This window comes from Asparagus officinalis, chromosome 6 (assembly GCF_001876935.1).
Source record: "Asparagus officinalis chromosome 6, Aspof.V1, whole genome shotgun sequence".
NCBI lineage: Eukaryota > Viridiplantae > Streptophyta > Magnoliopsida > Asparagales > Asparagaceae > Asparagus > Asparagus officinalis.
Genome location: NC_033799.1, coordinates 54,495,788 through 54,511,921, shown reverse-complemented (window position 1 = coordinate 54,511,921; position 16,134 = coordinate 54,495,788).

The window sequence follows — 16,134 nt, the reverse complement described above, 5'->3', positions numbered from 1 at the left end:
CTGACGACTAGAGGGGAAGTCATTCGAGCACAGGAGAGGATGTCTCCAACATATCCCGGATTTGACAGATGAGGCATGGCGGAGGATAGGCTACCGCTTAGTCATTCTTTGCTTTACAGATGTCGGCTAGCGATTGGAAGAGAAGTCATTCGAGCACAGGAGAGGATATCTTAGTGATATCTAGGAAGTGACTTGTGCGCAGAGTAAGTTGTTTATGTCTGAGATTTGTTAGAGTTGAGATCTTTGATGGGATCGATCAATACTGTAGTGTCGATTGATGTATATCTGAAGGGAGTTGAGTTGGATTTTATCCCCTTAGTAGAGACGGGTTGGTTTTCGAGTCGTCCCTATAATTTGCCGACCAGATAGTCGAGTGAGCTTTTGGCCGAGGAGGCAGCCGAGTAGATGGTCGAGTCGACCATTTGAGGAGTCATCTCAATTTATGAGGGGTCGACTAATCTTGTACTTCGCGTCGGTAGAGATGTCTCGTTTGCTCAACGGGTCAATAGACTCGTTCTTAGCTGGGCTTTAGGTCGCTAAGCTGGTTTGGGCCATAGCTCTTTTGGGCCTATGAAGACATAGTTTCTCGATATTTTTGTCTTGAGATGGTGAATTACCATAGCAGATGACCCTTTTCACTCGGAGTTGACTTTAGTCGAGTTCGAGTGAAATAGATTAAAGCTTTCGATCAGTATAAACTCGCTCAAGACGTGGAGGGTTTTTAGCCAGTTGATCATGGCTGAAGACGTGGTGTAGGACTTTCCGTCAAACCATCATCTCTTATGAACCGATATCTTGAACCGCTTTTTTAGAGGAGACGAAGCATTGTGGACAGAACGAGTGGTGCTTCATTGCCAATTTATTGGTGTAGAATAATGTGCAGGAGTGGCGGTTGGTATTTTGAGCAACCCGTTTCAGATTCTCAAAGTGGATCTTTCTTGGATGCTTCAAGATTGTACCTCTTGAGTTCTTCTGCACGCTTCTTTGGAGGCTTTACAAATATCCTAGGGGCTGAGAGGATTTTCTCATAGACTTTTCATCTTCAAAATCATTGGACTTTTTAAAGAAGGAACTTTTTCATGGCTTCTCCAGCTCCCGCTTCTAGCCATCGTGAAGAAAAACTTGTCGTACTTCGGCATCTGCGTTCAAATGTCCTTAGGAATCAGTTGAAATGGGTGTGCGAGAGGTTCGATATTCCTCGAGCCGTAACGCTTGAGGAGCCCAAGCTGACGGAGTCTGTATACAATCATAGCGAGGGGTGAGTCATTGTACTTGGCACATCCGGAGCAGGGTCTGCGGATGCCTCTTCATCCCTTTGTTAGGGGAGTACATACAGCTCTAGGGGTTTCCCTTATGCAGTTTTATCCAAATGCGGTAGGGGCTTTGGTGGCCTTCGTGGTCGTCTGCTACCGAGTTGGAGTACAGCCCAGCATGAAAGTGCTGGGTCATTTGTTGAGTGTGGGATCGATCGAAGGGGACCTGCATTATTTTTATCATATTGATGATTGTTTCAAGCTCTCCTTAGATCTTTCTAAGTTGGAGGAGGATTGGAGGGAGCACTTTGTGTGGGCTTATGGAGCTGATGACATCTTTTCCTGCTCGACTTGGCCGGAGGCAAATTTGGAGGCCCTAAGGCCATTTGCTCTTCGCAGTCTAGAGAAGGAGGCACTGGAGAAGATCCGTTCTTATGCCAGACCTATGGATGTGGAGGACTTAGTGGAGGATATGTCCATGATCTTATCTTCCGCTGGCTTCGCGGTCAGGGTGAGCTCTCCTATTCCTCCGCAAGTGGAGGTATATAACAGGAGGCTTGGGGCCGAGAGGGAAGGCTCGGCTGGGGAGTCTCGGAAGAGATCAAGGGGGGCCCTTTATGTTGAGGGGGATTCTGATAGAAGACCCCTCGTGATCGAGGTTGCTCCCTTTCTTGGTGGGATGAGGGGTAGGAGAAGGAACTTGGCTAACTCTGTGGATGTAGGGTTTGCTGGGGAATCTTCCCCGAAACCTGGACCGTCTCGTTGACCCGGTAAAGAACCTCTTGCTTCCAATGAGGTGGATGGTGCAGACGAGTCTTCTCCATGCCCAGGCGGTGACGCTGGCGAGGGAAGTCTGAAGGAAATGTCAAGCAACAACATTCATCAAGCTTTTCAAGCCTGTCAGGCCCAAGGGGCTTCATTAGAACTGGCTCCATTCAGCCGCTCAGGCCCAAGAGGCAGAGAGATGAGCTGCTACCTTGGAGGTTGAACTGGCCGAGATAAAGAGGTTGTTGGGGTGTTACCAGACCATCAGCTCCATACAGTCCAGGATTATCCTGGGACTGGAATAAGAAGTGGATGCTTTGAGGTCGGCTGGCTGTGGAAGAATTATAGAGGACATTGTAATGGAACTTTTTGAATGAAAGACCAAATTTTGCTTTTATGCCTAAGCATCTGGCTCGAGTTTTGTAGTTTGAGTAAATTAATTGCATAATGTTGATCCATATGTAGGGACTACAATTAGTTTACTTGGAATGCTCTATGCTTAGCTGAGCAATCTGATCGACAACGTGTTTATTTTATGTCGATGGATTGTCATGCGTGCATGAATCGTACCTTAGTGCGAGTGGTTGCTAGGGTCATTTTGATTAGACAACAACCCATAGGTTGTTTCTAGGTCTTATGTTAATATCAAGGTCCTCAAATTTCCCCTAAGGTTAAGAGGCGACTGTGGGAGTCGGCCGAATGGTTGTGCCTTGGGTTTATTCCTAATAAGGTACTAAGGACTTGATTACCGACTGAGAAGTCGTTGTGTATTGGGCTTATCCTGATAAGGATCCAATGGCTTGATATTTGACTAGAAAGTTATTGTACCTTAGGCTTATCCTGATAAGGAGCCAAGGGCTTGATATTCGACTGAGTAGTCATTGTGCCTTGGGCTTATCCTGAGGAGGCGCCAAGGTCTTGCTTACCGACTGAGAAATCATTGTGCCTTAGGCTTATCCTAAGGAGGAACTAAGATCTTAACCATGATGGTCAATGAGAGCAGAAGGAATCGACCACCAGTTGTGCTTTGGGCTTACCCTGATAAGGGGCCAAGGTCTTTGTTACCGACTGAGGAGTCATTATGCCTTGGGCTTATCCTGAGGAGGCGCCAAGGTCTTGCTTACCGACTGATAAGTCGTTGTACCTTAGGCTTACCCTGAGGAGTAGTAGAGGTCTTGGTTACCGACTGAGAAGTCGTTATGCCTTGGGCTTACCTTGAGGAGGAACCAAGGTCTTGACCATGATGGTCGATGAGAGCAGGAGGAATCGACCACCAGTTGTGCCTTGGGCTTACCCTACTAAGGAGCCAAGGTCTTTATTACTGACTGAGGAGTCATTGTGCCTTGGGCTTATCCTGAGGAGGTGCCAAGATCTTGATATTCGACTGAGGAGTCGTTGTGCCTTGGGCTTATCCTGAGGAGGCGCCAATATCTTGATATTCGACTGAGAAGTCGTTGTGCCTTGAGCTTATCCTGAGGAGGCACCAAAGTCTTGCTTACCAACTGAGAAGTCGTTGTTTGATGCGGCATAATTATGTACCAAAAATTACAAGTACACAATTTATCAAGTTATAGTATAAAAAGATATCAATCCCACGAAGAAGGTGATTTTAAGAGATTATTAAACTTGGTTCTTATATTTTGTGCATGACAATTAGGAATAAAGAATAAGTATGAATGTGATGAGTGATTGTTGTGAATATTTGCAAAAGATAATAAATTGAATTTTAGAGGAGAGAAGGAAGAATTAAAGAATAAATGAAATCATAAGGCAAGAAATATGAATTAATAAAATCAAGAAATAAAACTAAGAATGAAAAGAAAATTTAAGAAAGTCAAGATGGAGGATTCAAAAGAGGTAAGAAATCTAGAATATAATCCACTAACCAATTTCAATTAGAAAATATAAACTATTCTCTTTTTATCATATTTCAACTTAGATTTATTAAGCATAGATTATCAAACCATTTAAGGAAAGTGTAACCTATCAAATTATCATCTAAGTCAAAATTATTATTCATGATAAGAACAACAACATGATAATAATCCTAGAATTCATAAGCATAACCTATCAAACCATTTAAGATAAGCATAGATTATCAAATTCTTCTTCTACCGATTAGTTCTCTAGTTGATTATCCTAAACATGAACATTTTAAGTGCAAGAGAATAATTCATACAATATAAAGGAAATTAGACTAGTTTCATACAATTCTAAGATTCCTACAAGAATTAAATTCACATCTTAAGAAATAAAAACAAGAAAAAGAAGACTAATTACAAAATTAAAAAGAAAAGAAAAATCTAAACTATGAACAAGAAATAAATCTAATTACAAAGAAAATAAAAATCTAAACTACAAAATAAATTGCAGAAATTAAATGCAAGAAAAATAAATCTACTCTACAAATTAAAGTGCAAAAAGAAATAAAAAAGACAAGAAAATAAATCTACACTACAAGCATGAATTTAAATCTAACTAATAAGCAATAATAAAGAAATTACTAAAAAGAAATAAAAGAGAAAAGAAATGCAAACCTTCAAATTGCTCTTCATCTCCATCCTCATCATTCAACAAGAGGAGAAAGAACAAATTTAAAGAGGAAAAAATTATTTTTATTAATTGCAACTAAAGTTACAATTTTTGGAAGGCCTTCTCAATTAAGAGTAGCCCTCCTCTCCAAAAGGAGTTTACAAAATTTTCACACCTCTAACCCCTCACTCTCTACCCCTATTTATAGTAATCTTCAATGAATATGAGCCATTGGATTTGTCTTGAGCCCCAAGCAACAATCTCCACCTTTGAATTTGCTTTTTGTTCTTCTCTAGCCCAACATTCATTTGATTTTCCAAGGCCCAATTTTCATTTGATTTTCCAAGGAGAAAATGAACATTGCAAGTCCAATGAAGCAGGTCCGGCCCACTTTGAATTTAAATCTCCAGCCCACTTTGAACTTCCCATTTGATTTTCAAAAGATAAATACAAATCCAAGTTTCAAAGGCCTAGTCTTGCATCAGGTCCGGTCTCCATTCCATTCATTTGAGAAGAAAATGCACATCCACATCTAAGTCCAGTCCATGGAGCAATTCTGCAGCAGCTTGTGATTCACTTGATTTTCAAAAGAAAATCAAATCCACATTCATGTGCTTAAAAGACAAAACAAATCCGGCCCATTTGAGAGAAAAATCCACATTCATGTGATTAAAACAAATCCGGCCCACTTGAGAGAAAAATCCACATTCATGTGATTAAAACAAATCCGGCCCACACAAACATTTCCAACTCCAAAGCAAGTCTGGTCCAATTTATTATTCATAAGTCTTTGGCCTATTTTCATGATCCTCTTGTGAAAAAAAAAATCAAAACTGGAGTAGGTCCAAGTCCGGTAATGATTGGAGCACTTTTTGCAACCAAGTCTAATTCATTCCATTCTTTGCATCCATGTCCATTTTATTCCTTTGGTGTAATCATTTTTCTTGATGGGCTTTGGGCCTTTGTGGCTTCTTCTTGAGTATGATGTGTAGGAGGATTTTTGGCCTTGCTTCATAGCATTCATTTGTGGGCTTTTGCTTGATGGACTTCTAAAATACTACAAAATAGAGAAGAGAGATTTTTAAGGAGTTTTTACATTTAATAATATTTATTTATATTTTCATTCATTTATGTGCAAACTAAGCTAACAACAATTATTAATGGTATATTTATTCATGTAAAATAGATAATGAGGATATAAAATTATAATAATAATATGATTATCACAAAGAAAATAAAAAGAAAATCCTAACTCACTTTCGCAGGAATCGCGGTTGTATTTAGCGCATACAACAAGCCTTTAAACCCCTAGGTTACCCTAGTGGACGAGTTGTAGTCTCGTGAGGGTTTGCAGTGAATATACCCACAAAATTCGGTCAACTTGCCAAGTTAAATAAGTCAGTAAATAACAGATTTTCCTTGATATATTTAAACATTCTAATTGAAGCTAGTTAATACTCAAGAAAACATTTTTATATGCAACTCCAATGTAAATCCCCTAGAAAATCTTTTTCATTATAGCAATACAAAGCCAAGTCAAATCTTAGAAATTTAATTAAAAAGTTTTGAAAAGAACATGCCAACTCTTTGTTTTAAATAACTTTCAAGTCTCTTGATCAAACATTGTTTTTCAAGACCATATATACAAAACAACAATATATATATAAAAACAATGGTTAGTGTTATATATATATATATATATATATTTTCCACTCTCTAATTCTTGGTGATTGTTTTCTATTTTAACGGGCTTTCTAAGTGACCATTTAACGAGTTTTGGGCCAATGAATCCCAACCCAATTGGGCTTAGGTCATTAAGTATAGAGATACTCCTTGGGCTTAATTGCTCAGTCAACTTAGGCTTTATAAGATAGAATCACCTTGAATTTAAGAGGTTTTTTTTTGTGGTGCCCATTTTTCGCACTCTTCTTTTATAAGGTTAGTTTTTTTTAATATATATATGTGTAAGTATATATAGTCTTTAAAAAAAAATGTATAAATCAAGATAACTTGAAAAAAATATTTTCAACTCTAAGTTAAGCATGCAAAAATTTCATTATTTTTAATTAAAAATCTAAGGTAAGACTTAAGTAAAGTATACTAGTTGAAAAATCATTTCTTAAGAATTTTATTTGGAGTTATCATAAAAGGTGAACTTGAATATGTCACTAACTAAGAATTAGAAAATTTAAAATCTATCAATTTGATCAATTATTACTTAACTCTATTAATTTGGCAAGTGACAATATTTTTATAATTTTTTTTAACAAAAAGAAAGAAAAATATAACTAAAAAGGTAAAATAAAGAGGAAAATATGTATTTCTCACCCCCACACCTAAATTTTGCATTGTCCTCAATGCAAATTCGCTGAAGCACAAAGTAAAGCAGATAAAATTGAAGAACTTACAATTGTTCGGTTGACAATGATGATAAGGATCTGCAATTACTGTTAGTATGAGGATGAAGAAATCAAAATAGAAAAATTGTAAGTAATTATTATTTTTTATTTTTTTTATTTTTATTTTTTTTCATTTTTTTTAACCTATGTTACTTATTCAAATTTTGTTATGTTTTTTTTAATTTATTGATAATGAGGTTCATGAAGAACCAACACCTCTTCCTCTTCGAGCGTAGAAAATTCTAAAAATGGTTTCAGACGTTGACCATTTATTTTAAAAATATTACCATTTTTAGGATTTTCTATCTCGACAGCTCCATGTGAAAAAACCTGTTTGACAATCTTGATCTTAATTTTCTAGGAAAAAGATGCAATTTTGAATTGTACAGTAAAACTTTCTGTCATGGAGAGAAATTTTTTCGTAAAATTGATTTATCATGAAAAATCTTGGTTTTCTCTTTGTAAATTTTTGAGTTTATGTATGCATCATTTCTAATTTCTTCCAACTCATTTATTTGGAGCAATCTGTTTTTACCTGCCGAGTCTGAGTCAAAATTCAACTGTTTTATTGCCCACATTGCTCGATGTTCTAATTCTACTGGTAGGTGGCAAGCTTTCCCGAATACCAGTCTGTATGGTGACATCCCCAAATTGGCCTTGAAAGCTGTTCTATATGCCCACAGAGCATCATATAATTTTACAGACCAATCTTTTCTGTTATGATTAACTGTTTTTTTCTAAGATTTGTTTGATCTGCCTGTTTGTGACCTCTACTTGTCCACTGGTTTGGGGGTGATAGGGAGTTGACAACTTATGTGTGATTGAATATTTCCTCATCAAAGCCTCGAAAGAACGGTTACAGAAATGTGTACCGTTATCACTAATGATTGCTCGAGGTACTCCAAACCGGGCAAAAATGTTCTCTTTCAAAAACTTGACAACGACCTTGTTGTCATTAGTTTTGCAAGCTACCGCCTCAACCCATTTTGACATGTATTCAACGGCTACTAGAATGTAGACATTTCCAAAGGAATTTGGAAATGGTCCCATGAAATCGATACCCCACAGATCAAAAAGGTCAACAGATAATATGGGTTGTAACGGCATCATATTTCTTCTAGTGACCTTCCCTAAAAGCTGACAGCGGTTACAGGTTTTGCAAAACTCGAATGAATCCTTGAAGAGAGTGGGCCAATATAGCCCAGACTGGAGAACTTTTTCAGCTGTTTTTCTTGGGCCAAAGTGGCCCCCACATGCTTGCTCATTTTCCATCAAACCGTTGTCCTAAAACAGCTCCAATCGCAGAATCAGATGCATCACACATCAGTTCGAATGGTAAGGTCCAGTCCGGTGCATGAATGATAGGAGCTGTGGTTAGCTCCTTTTTCAGATATTCAAAAGCTTTGAGGCAGTCGGGAGAGAAGACAAATGATGTATCCTTGGCTAAGAGATTGGTCAAGGGTCTAGCAATTTTGCTGAAATCCTTGATGAAACGTCGGTAAAAACCAGCATGACCAAGAAACGATCTGACATCTTTGACAGTTTTGGGAGGAGGGAGATTGGAAATGAGATCTACCTTAGCTTTGTCCACTTCGATTCCCCTATTGGAAACTACATGTCCTAAGACAATGCCTTGTTTGACCATGAAATGACATTTCTCCCAATTGAGAGTCAGATTTTTCTCCCTACACCGTTCTAGGACCAGTTTAAGATGATGCAAACATTGGGAAAATGTGTCACCAAAAATGGAAAAGTCATCCATGAAAATTTCGAGAAATCGCTCTACCATGTCGGAAAAAATACTGATCATGCAACGTTGGAATGTGGCCGGTGCATTGCACAGGCCAAAAGGCATGCGTCGGTATGCGAATGTTCCATACGGGCAAGTGAAGGTGGTTTTCTCCTGATCTTCTGGAGCGATAGGGATTTGATTGTAACCTGAATATCCATCCAGGAAACAGTAGAACTCGTGTCCTGCTAAACGCTCTAACATTTGGTCAATGAAAGGAAGAGGGAAGTGATCTTTCCGAGTGGCTAAGTTGAGCTTTCGGTAGTCAATACGGACTCGCCATCCAGTTTGGATCCGAGTAGGAATCAACTCATTAGCCTCATTTTGGATCACGGTGATCCCAGATTTCTTTGGAACAACTTGGACTGGACTCACCCATTAACTATCAGAAATGGGATAGATGATCCCATGATCGAGACATTTCAGAATGTCTTTTCTAACGGCTTTTTTTATCACTGGGCTAACGGCTTCTTTCATCACTGGGTTTAACCTACGTTGAGCATCTCTAGTAGGTTTGGCATCATCTATCAAATGGATTCGGTGTTGAACAATGGTTGGACTAATCCCTTTGATATCAGCCATGGTCCATCCAATGGCTTCCCTATTCTCTTTTAAAACGGCTAAGAGAGCTTCCTTTTGACCAATAGTCAACTCAGAAGAAATGATAACTGGTAAAGACTCATTCTCCCATAAGTAGGCATACTCTAGATTCTCGGGTAGAGGTTTGAGCTCTAACTTAGGGGGTTCCTCCACAGATGGGCGAAGCTAGACTCGGGGGTCTATCTCTAAAGGTTCTCGTTGCCAGCCAACAGCAAAAACATGATTGACCAGCGGTTCCATCTCTAGTTCGTCATCAGAAATTTCCTCAATCATTAAATCAGATGCATTCGAATCAGACTCACACTCTCCCTCTTGTTGTTCACTGGATATTCCTTGAATGAAATTCACTTCCATGGGTTCATCAGATGGATCACTAGGTTGTCTCCCTAAATTGAAGATATTGAGGTCAACAGTCATATTCCCAAAAGATAGTTTCATCTGACCGGTTCTACAGTTTATCAAAGCATTTGAGGTGGCTAGGAACGGTCTTCCTAGAATGACGGGGAATTGACTTTTGAGATTGGAAACGGGCTGCGTTTCCAAGACAATAAAATCAACAGGGAAAATGAACTCTCCAACTTTGATCAGAACATCCTCTACCTCTCCTTTGGGAATTTTTACAGATCTATCAGCTAACTGTAGGGTGCATCTTGTAGGTTTAAGTTCTCCTACACCTAGCTGTTGATAGACCGAATAAGGAAGGAGGTTGACGCTGGCTCCCAAGTCTAGAAGTGCCTTATCAATGTGAGTGTTACCTATGACGCATGGAATTGTGGGACAACCAGGGTCCTTGTATTTCAATGGCATGGGTTTCGAAAAAATTTCACTGAGGTTGGCAGCTAAGAAGACTTTCTTGGGGACGTTGGTGGTTCTTTTCTTAGTGCATAAGTCCTTCAAGAACTTTGCATAAGAAGGGATTTGTTCGATTGCATCTAGGAGAGGGATGTTGATCTTGACTTGTTTAAACGTTTCTAGGATTTTCTCAACCTGCGGGGAGTTTTTCCTAGGTTTGAGTCTATCTGGAAAGGGGGCAACGGGCCTATACCTATCTAGATCAGGCTCAATCTCAAGTTCAGCATTTTGGTCATCGGAAGGAATATTTTCATCGGAAGGAGTGTTTTGAATGGGAGAAGGGGTTTGATCCGGTGGCATTCTAACCTGATTGTCTATTTGTTTTCCTGATCTCAGAGTGTGAATTGCATTCAGTTGAGCTGGGTTGTTGGAACTGGATCCAGTGTCTTTAGGGTTTGCAACAGGTTGACTTGGAAATTTTCCTTTTTCTCTCTCACTCACGGCAGCGGCTAGTTGCCCAAGTTGGGTTTCTAACCGGGCTATGGCTTGTGTGTTCGAGTTGAGCACTTGGCCGGTGGTTTGCATGAATGAATTTAGAGTGGTGGATGATTGGGTCAACATGTTGGTAGTTTGTGTAGAAGCTTTGATCATAGCTTCTAAACCCTTTTCTAAGACACTCAAACGTTTGTCATGATCAGAATTTGATTGATTTGTAGGCTGGTGAGGATGAGGATGTTGGTTTGGAAAAGGTGGGTTAGAAAAATTGTTCGGTGCGTTGAATGGGACAGTGTTTCCCCTAGGGAATTGTTGGTTTGACGCGGGAATAAAGTTTTGGTTTCCATGAGAATTTCCTTGGTTCCAAGCAAAATTGGGATGATTTCTCCAACCTGGATTGTAGGTTGGAGAAAATGGATCATTTCTAGGGCGCTGGAATGCAGCGTTCATCTGTTCTAAAGCATGGTTGTTTCCTAGAAGAGGACATTCCTCTGAAACGTGGGTAGGAGACTGACAGTTATGACATCCCGGGGCAGAAATATGATTGATTTGAGCCGGAGCTCGTTCCTTAACTTCTAAGGCTTCTAACCTCCGCATAATCGTCGCCATCTTCGCTTCAGACGCAATGTTTGACTCCAGGGAAAGACCACTAGACTTAGATTGGGAAACAGATGAAACCCTGTCATCACAGTTTTCCCACTGCATTGTTTTCTCGGATAGACTCTCTAGGAATTCCCAAGCTTCATCGGCGTTTTTTCTCATAAAATCTCCCTGACACATCGATTCTAAAGATGTTTTTGAAGAATAGTCCAATCCTTCATATATGACTTGGCACAATCGCCATTTTTCTAGACCATGATGAGGACATTGGATTAAAAGATCTTTAAATCGGTCAAAGTATTTCCAGAATGGCTCTCCCGGGACAATTTTGAAATTCTGAATGCTGTTCCTAAGCTTTACCGTTTTGTGAATAGGGAAAAATTTCTTGAGAAAAACGGTGACAAATTCCTCCCAAGTTGAGATGGAATTTATCGGTAAGCTGTACAGCCATTTTTTAGCTTTGTCCTTTAGAGCAAATGGAATAAATCTAAGCTTAATCGCATCTTCGGTTAATTCTCTCATTTTTATCATAATACATACTTCCTCAAATTCCGAGATAAATATATATGCATCTTCTGTTTCATTACCTAGGAATTTGGGAAGCATGTTAATGAAATGCGGTCTAAGCTCGAAATTTGCTCCATTTACTTCGGGGAGTCTTATGCAAGATGGAATTGCATTTCTGGTGGGGTAACACATATCCTGAAGAACTGGTTGATTTGCCATTTCTTGGATTGGTTCAACACGGATTAAGCGATGAAAATTATCCCGAACCCAAATTTGCATACACCAAAACAAATATTTTTTTTTAAATGAGTTTTAGAAGGCTTGGGTTTGTGAAGTGAGGAATTAGTGATTTGTGGGCTAAGGAAAGGGTGATGAAATCCCTTACCTTATCTTGATTGGGGTTTTGCCCTTAAGAATGTTTTAAGTGTGTGCCAAATCAAGTGCTACAATCACTTTGGTGAATTCCTACACTATATGAAATGCAACCCTAGAAATTAAAAGCGACTAAAAAGGATGATAAAAAGAAAATCTTTTTTTTAATTATGGTCAATAATAATCAAATGTGAGAAGATGAATTTTATTATGGTCAACAAAAATAAAATCTTTTTTTTTAAATCCTAATTGTCTCTAATTGTGAAGCTAGCTAAAGAGGGTGGAATTGAAAACTAGAAAGAAGACTTACCCGAAAGCAATGCTCCAAATTCTTGATCTTCAATCCAAGATTTTCAAGCTCCAAGCGGTTCCTTCACAAGAAAAATACACAAGTTAAAGAATCAAGTTAATAAAATCCTATTTTAGCACCTTCCCCGGCAACGGCGCCAAAAACTTGATGCGGCATAATTATGTACCAAAATTGCAAGTGCACAATTTATCAAGTTATAGTATAAAAAGATATCGATCCCACGAAGAAGGTGATTTTAAGAGATTATTAAACTTGGTTCTTATATTTTGTGCGTGACAATTAGGAATAAAGAATAAGTGTGATTGTATGAGTGGTTGTTTTGATTTATATGCAAGAGGTAATAAATTGAATTTTAGAGGAGAGAAGGAAGAATTAAAGAATAAATGAAATCACAAGGCAAGAAATATGAATTAATAAAATCAAGAAATAAAACCAAAAATGAAAAGAAAATTTAAGAAAGTTAAGATGAAGGATTCAAAAGAGGTAAGAAATCTAGAATATAATCCACTAACCAATTTCAATTACAAAATATAAACTATTCTCTTTTTATCATATTTCAACTTAGATTTATTAAGCATAGATTATCAAACCATTTAAGGAAAGTGTAACCTATCAAATTATCATCTAAGTTAAAATTACTATTCATGATAAGAACAACAACATGATAATAATCCTAGAATTCATAAGCATAACCTATCAAACCATTTAATATAAGCATAGATTATCAAATTCTTCTTCTACCGATTAGTTCTCTAGTTGATTATCCTAAACATGAACATTTTAAGTGCAAGAGAATAATTCATACAATATAAAGGAAATTAGACTAGTTTCATACAATTCTAAGATTCCTACAAGAATTAAATTCACATCTTAAGAAATAAAAACAAGAAAAAGAAGACTAATTACAAAATTAAAAAGAAAAGAAAAATCTAAACTATGAACAAGAAATAAATCTAATTACAAAGAAAATAAAAATCTAAACTACAAAATAAATTGCAAAAATTAAATGCAAGAAAATAAATCTATTCTACAAATTAAAGTGCAAAAAGAAATAAAAAAGATAAGAAAATAAATCTACACTACAAGCAAGAATTTAAATCTAACTAATAAGCAATAATAAAGAAATTACTAAAAAGAAATAAAAGAGAAAAGAAATGCAAACCTTCAAATTGCTCTTCATCTCCATCCTCATCATTCCACAAAGAGGAGAAAGAACAAATTTAAAGAGGAAAAAATTATTTTTATTAATTACAACTAAAGTTATAATTTTTGGAAGGCCTTCTCAATTAAGAGTAGTCCTCCTCTCCAAAATGAGTTTACAAAATTTTCACACCCCTAACCCCTCACTCTCTACCCCTATTTATAGTAATCTTTAATGAATATGAGCCATTGGATTTGTTTTGAGCCCCAAGCAACAATCTCCACCTTTGAATTTACTTTTTGTTCTTCTCTAGCCCAACATTCATTTGATTTTCCAAGGCCCAATTTTCATTTGATTTTCCAAGGAGAAAATGAGCATTGCAAGTCCAATGAAGCAGGTCCGGCCCACTTTGAATTTAAATCTCCAGCCCACTTTGAACTTCCCATTTGATTTTCAAAAGATAAACACAAATCCAAGTTTCAAAGGCCTAGTCTTGCATCAGGTCCGGTCTCCATTCCATTCATTTGAGAAGAAAATGCACATCCACATCTAAGTCCAGTCCATGGAGCAATTCTGCAGCAGCTTGTGATTCACTTGATTTTTAAAAGAAAATCAAATCCACATTCATGTGCTTAAAAGACAAAACAAATCCGACCCATTTGAGAGAAAAATCCACATTCATGTGATTAAAACAAATCCGGCCCACTTGAGAGAAAAATCCACCCCATTTGAGAGAAAAATCCACATTCATGTGATTAAAACAAATCCGGCCCACTTGAGAGAAAAATCCACATTCATGTGATTAAAACAAATCCGGCCCACACAAACATTTCCAACTCCAAAGCAAGTCTGGTCTAATTTATTATTCATAAGTCTTTGGCCCATTTTCATGATCCTCTTGTGAAAAAAAAAATCAAAACTGGAGTAGGTCCAAGTCCGGTCATGATTGGAGCACTTTTTGCAACCAAGTCCAATTCATTCCATTCTTTGCATCCAAGTCCATTTTATTCCTTTGGTGTAATCATTTTTCTTGATGAGCTTTGGGCCTTTGTGGCTTCTTCTTGAGCATGATGTGTAGGAGGATTTTTGGCCTTGCTTCATAGCATTCATTTGTGGGCTTTTGCTTGATGGACTTCTAAAATGCTACAAAATAGAGAAGAGAGATTTTTAAGGGGTTTTTACATTTAATAATATTTATTTATATTTTTATTCATTTATGTGCAAACTAAGCTAACAACAATTATTAATGGTATATTTATTCATGTAAAATAGATGATGAGGATATAAAATTATAATAAAAATATGATTATCATTGTTCCTTGGTCTTATCCTGAGGAGGCGCTAAGGTCTTAACCATGATGGTCGATGAGAGCAGGAGGAATCGACCACTAGTTGTGCCTTGGGCTTACCCTGATAAGGGGCCAAGGTTTTTATTGCCGACTAAGGAGTCGTTGTGCCTTGGGCTTATCCTAAGGAGATGCTAAGGTCTTGATATTCGATTGAGGAGTCGTTATGCCTTGGGTTTATCCTGAGGAGGCGCCAAGGTCTTGCTTACCGACTGAGAAGTCGTTGTGCCTTAGGCTTACCCTAAGGAGGAGCTAAGGTCTTAGTTACCGACTGAGAGGTCGTTGTGCCATGGCCTTACCCTAAGAAGGAGCCAAGGTCTTGACTATGATGGTTGATAAGAACAGGAGGAATCGATCACCAGTTATGCCTTGGGCTTACCCTGATAATGGGCTAAGGTTTTTGTCACCGACTGAGGAGTCGTTGTGCCTTGGGCTTATCCTGAGGAGGCGCCAAGGTCTTGATATTCGACTGAGGAGTCGTTGTGTCTTAGGATTATCCTGAGGAGGTGCCAAGGTCTTAATATTCGACTGAGGAGTCGTTGTGCCTTGGGCTTATCCCGATGAGGCGCTAAGCTCTTGCTTACTGACTGAGAAGTCATTGTTCTTTGGGCTTACCCTGAGGAGGAGCCAATGTCCTTGTTACCGACTGAGAAGTCGTTGTGCCTTGAGCTTATCCTGAGGAGGAGCCAAGGTCTTGGTTACCGACTAAGAAGTCGTTATGCCTTGGACTTATCCTGAGAAGGCACCAAGGTCTTGACCATGATGGTCAATGAGAGCAGGAGAAATCGATCGCCAGTTGTGCCTTGGGCTTACCCTGATAAGGGGCTTAGGTCTTTATTGCCGACTGAGGAGTCGTTGTGCCTTGGGCTTATCCTGAGAAGGTGCCAAGGTCTTGATATTCGACTAGGGAGTCGTTGTGCCTTGGGCTTATCCTGAAGAGGAGTCAAGGTCTTGGTTACCGACTGAGAAGTCGTTGTGCCTTGGGCTTACCCTGAGGAGGAGCCAAGGTCTTGACCATGATGGTCAATGAGAGCAGGAGCAATCGACCACCAGTTGTGCCTTGTGTTAGACCCTAGAGGGGGGGTGATTAGGGTCTTATGCTAATCTAATCCGATTAAATGCCAATTAAAATAATTTCATCAAGTTAACCCCTAGCAAGTATAAATACAACATGATATTAAGATAGGATAAGAATATGAACAATGCTTATCTAATAACTGGAAGATATTGACA